This window comes from Cucumis melo, chromosome 6 (assembly GCF_025177605.1).
Source record: "Cucumis melo cultivar AY chromosome 6, USDA_Cmelo_AY_1.0, whole genome shotgun sequence".
NCBI classification, from domain to species: domain Eukaryota; kingdom Viridiplantae; phylum Streptophyta; class Magnoliopsida; order Cucurbitales; family Cucurbitaceae; genus Cucumis; species Cucumis melo.
Window position 1 is genome coordinate 23,143,102 of NC_066862.1, and position 5,114 is coordinate 23,148,215.

At 34.7% G+C, this 5,114-nt stretch overlaps 1 long non-coding RNA gene across 1 annotated transcript; it reads left to right on the forward strand.

The window, feature by feature from the left end:
• The first annotated feature begins 1,739 nt into the window (after positions 1 to 1,739).
• On the forward strand, positions 1,740 to 3,421 carry LOC127150077 (uncharacterized). The gene is made up of 4 exons (XR_007822029.1): positions 1,740 to 2,274; positions 2,394 to 2,444; positions 2,530 to 3,103; positions 3,210 to 3,421. It is a non-coding gene; the product is annotated as an uncharacterized LOC127150077 (long non-coding RNA).
• Positions 3,422 to 5,114: the final 1,693 nt, after the last annotated feature.

Genomic DNA, 5,114 nt, shown 5'->3' on the forward strand with positions numbered 1-5,114 from the left:
ATGCCTAATGTGTTTTTATGCGAACCCTTCTCACTTGGTGACTTCATCGCGCTAAACCTTAACTTAATTCGCCTAAATGCTCAACGGGAAAACTCTCGCTCCCTAACTTGAAAAGAATACTACCAAAACTAAACTACAGAATAATTATAAGTATAGAAAAATAACTAGAAGTAGAATATACAAAAAGAATACAAAAATTGAGGATATACATGATAAATAAGATTAGGGAAATTTATACATTACAAATGCATCCTTGCGTTCAGGTTTATTGGTAAGGAAGGTTGTGTTTCATCGCGTGCTGCTCCTTATAGCTTCCTAGCCTTGTTGTCTTCCCCTAAAATTTTTGATCATTTGTCACATGGCTCTCTACGTCCTAATTGCTCATTGTAATAAGCCTCTGCCCTTAATCATTCATCACTTTTCTCAAATGATCTTTCTTGGTCCTTATTGCATAGTTAGTTAAGATATAAATCTTACTGAATGTTTTCTTTAACTCCTTTATATGGGTTCTTAAATTTTAACAAATTTAACAGTTAAGATCTCAGACGTTTGAGGGTCTCAACTTCATTTGTGAGATGCATTCACTGAGTTCCCTCTTGGTGAATATCCAAAAGATACACTTACCCTTGGGGCTGGTTCAAGTAAGCATAGATCACTTTAAACCTCTTTACACATTCCTCGGTTGAACGTTTGATTCACCAACGTTAAGCATTTTGCCCAAAATCAAAGTACAATCCTGTTACTAAGTTTGAAAAATCAATTCCCCAGCAATGGCACCAAACAATTGATGTTGAGAATTCATTCAGACCCCGGGTTGTTTATATGCGTAATTAATTTTATGTGATAATTCATCGGTCATGATCATTATATGCGAAGTACTCACTATGTATCTCTTTATCACATAAGAGTCAACTTCTCATTAAGGCAAGTTTTCCTATTGTCTGCCTAAGTGTAAGCAAAACAATAGGTTTATTTGGATGACCGAGAGTCGAACAATGGGAATTGATATCAAAGATTAGTTCTAGGATTCACTCATCATTGAGGCGGTATAAATAATTATCTGTACAGTATGGTGAAGTGTAACACTACTAAAAATATGGGTTCTAACGACGCAAGTTTTGCGTCATAAAGACTTTTAACGACAAAATTTTCATGTCATTAGATATGCTTAGATGATACCAAAATTGTGTCATTAGTACCTTTACCTTGACGCAATAAATATGTCACTGTTATCTATAACTCGACACCAATATATTGTCATCAATACCCTTATATTGACGCAAATCATGTGCTTCATGCGGGCACCTTCTGTAACGCCCCAAAATTTTGGATGTTTAATATTATTCGATTTGTGATTATGTGATTTTGTTAGACATTAAGGAAATAACTAATGGGGTGGTGTTTGGGAGTTGTGTTAATTGGATGTATTTGAGGAAATTGGATTAATGAAATTTTGGGTTGTTTAATTAATTAAGTTTTGAGGAATATAATTATTTTGTTTGGATAATAAAAATTGGTAGAGATATTGTTTGTAGTTAAAGATGATTGGTTGGGTGACGAGGGAGATTATGTGATTTATTTGGAAAAATTTAAAAGAAGATAAAAAAGGGAGTTTTGGTGAGTGAGGAGAGAGAGGATTTGTTGTTTTGAATTAATATAAGAAAAAGGAAAAAGAATTTTATGTCGGTTTTCTATTAGTGTTTAAATAGGCATAGGGATCCGTGCAAAAAAGGAAAAAAAAAGAGAAAGAGAAAAGAAGAAGAAACCTTAAATCTTCCTCTTCCTCCAGCCGCCGCCACCGACGACAAACGCTGTGGTGTGAGTAGCCATCGAGTTGGTCCGTACGCCTTCCTCATTCACAGATCCGAGTCGAAGCCACGACGTCTCGTTGCTCGCCGTCGCAAGGCAAATCAGCAATCTTCATCTTCAACCGCGCCGACTCGCAATCCGCCGCCGCCTTTCGCCGTTCGTCTCCGTCGTCCCGACCCGCGCCTCTCTCCGCAAAACCAAATCCGACCCGCGCCTCCAGCTGTTCTGCATCTCCAGTCGTCCGTGCGCTCGCGTGAAGCCAAGCCGCCAGCTGCAAGCCGCACGCGCGTCCTTGCAGGCCGCACACGAGGAAGCCGAGTCGTCCCCAACCGAGCACGCGTGCGAGCCGTGCGCGTTCCCTCAAGCCGTGCGCGTCTGTCCGAGTCAAATTCTCTATTTCTAGCCGACCCGCCAACCATTTTTTAGCCGCCAACCCTATTTTTTGTTCTTTCCCACCTATTTTTGGTAAGTTGATTAGGTTTTTGGCATTCCCAACAAGGACGTAATTTTTTAACCTAAATAATTTAATTTGGATTAAATTAAATTATTTCCCTTAAATAACATCTTGGACTAATTGATTTTAGGAGCGTGGGATTTATTCAGTTAAGGGCTCAAGCGTTGCAACCTCGACTTAGGTAAGTTATTTCAACTGAATTTTTTTTGGGTCTTAGGTCGTTTGGTGATTAAGTTATGAAAATTGGCGTTTTCTAAACATTTAAGAACTCGTTGCTTGGAAAGCGTGACTTTGCGGTTAGAACTCGTTGAGCTAATCCCCAGGTAAGAGATTCACTACTAGACCTAGGAGTAGAGTTAAGAGGTTGCATTTATTCTTGAGTTGTGCATATTGATAACTAAATTGTACAACGGTATGGTAATTAATGAGGATATGATATGACATAATGATCTGATGATGTGATACGATATGACATGACATGACGATATGATTTGACATGATGATATGATGTAACATGATAACGTGATGATGCTATGTTACGTGTATGCTATGGTTAGGGTGCATGTTAGCTTATCCTATTAAAGTCGTACCTGCATGGGTGTCCTTCGGGATCACTACCTATTTAGGACTGCGTAGTTCGACGGGACCGCCAGTCTGGCATTGATATAGACATGATTCGAGTGGTTCGAGGGGATTGCTCACAGCCCGATTGTCTTAGTGTTTTCTTCAGGTACACTACAGACCAGTTTGTCCTAGGTGTTCCTTTGGGTTCACCGAAAACCAGTTATTGTTCCTTCGGGATCACATGATGCACGTGTTCGGGAACGTGCCAGTTCTTGGGTACCATTTTCAGGACTCTAATAAGAAGTTAACAGGCACCTAGCGGGACTAGTAGTGGGTCCCTTACTGAGTATTTTATACTCACTCTTTCCATTTCATTTTTCAGGCAGGGGCAGAGGTAAGGGCAAGGGCAAGCTGGCGAGCGACCAGAAGTGACCGTGGCGAGCCATAGAGATCTCTTGCTTCCGCTTGATATATGAGTTCAGACCTTAAATGTTTGCATTTTAGTTTAATCCTTATTTGTTATTTTATTTCTTTAAAATTAGATAGGGCCCGAGTTAGGATTTTATTTTTATACATATCTCAAATTACTTTTGATTAGGCTTTTAAATAAAAATTTTGAGGTTTTGTTTCATTTCATCCAAACTTTACAAATTTTATTTGTCTTTTAAAATTAGTAATGGCTTCGACTTAGTATAAGGAGTTGGGTCGTTACACCTTCTCCACTCTACTTAACAAATAATACATGTTGAGAAAAAAATAATATAATATACAGGTTAAGAAATACTATATTGGAAATAATATACATATTTTGAATAAATATATTAGAAATAATATAAAATCATATATTGGAAATAATATAAAATAATATATTGAAAATAATATAAAATAATATATCGGATATAATATAAAATAATATATCTAATATAATATACAAGTTCAGAAATAATACAGGTTTGTAAAATAAATATCAAACAAACTATTGTGTCTTTTACAAGTTTAATCAATTAATAAACAGTAAACCAAAAAATTAACAACAGCCAAATTAAATCAATTGGCTTAAACATAACAAATTTAAAGAATATAGAATAAAATGACCTAAATCTAACAAATTTGAATCAATTGGCCTAAATCTACTAAATTTGAAGCAACCATAAATTCAATTGGCCTAAACCTAACAAAATTAAAAGCTTAGATGACCTAAGTCTAACAAATTTGAAGCACATTGAAATTAATTGGCCTAAATCTGCTAAATTTGATACAACAATAAATTTAATTGACATAAACAACAATAAATTCAATTGACCTAAATTTGAACTAACAATAAAAGCACCATGAACCAATTGGCCTAAATTTGAAGTAACAATAAAAGCACACTAAACCTAATTGGCCTAGGCCTAACCTAACAAAATTAAAGTCACCTTAAAATTAATTAACGAAATTACAACAAAAACAAATTTGAAAAACTACATCATTATAATTGATCACACTCTTAAGAAAGGGAAGGGAAAGGGAGGAAATTAAAAAAAAAAAAGTTACATTTGAAGACCAATTTGACATAATAGTTTTACTTAGCTTTTTTTCAACCCTCAAAAGTGAAGGAAAAGAGAGGAAATTAAAAAAAAATTATCTTTTACAGAATAGTTTCCTTACCTTTTTTTCTACCTTTCCAATTGATCTCAAACGTACCCTAAAAAAGATTCTCCTTTGTTTTTATAGTGGAGAAGGTGAGAGTGAGAGAGAAAATTGGGTTAGTTGAGAAAAATAGAGAGGAGAGTGGAGAAGGTGGAAATGAGAGAGTTGGGTGAGTTGAGGGAAAATAGGGAAGAGACTGATATTCATTTATTTTGTTTTTGTTTTTTAAAAGAAAATTTTAAATTCAAATTCAAATCAAACTTTCAAACTAAAATAAAAATAAAGTAAAATAAAGTAAATAAATAAAATAAAATAATAAATAAAGGACAAAATGTTGTATCTACAACTTATTAGAAGATTACCCCTTCATTGGATCAAAAAATATTCCTTGTAGACAAAGATAATCAATTGAATTTTGCACTTTAATTTTCTAAACAAAATGTATCTTGCATACTAGTTAAACAATCAAGAGCAAATTAAAAGATTGTTTCATAGAGATCACATGGAATTGAATTCGTTCTTGAACAAAAATTAAAAACTCAACATGCTAAATTAGAAGAAAGATGGAAGAAACTCTCAAATAAATTGAATACCCATGATCCTCTTACCTCTTAGAAGATTACCCCTCTATTGGAATAAAAGATTGATGGAATAT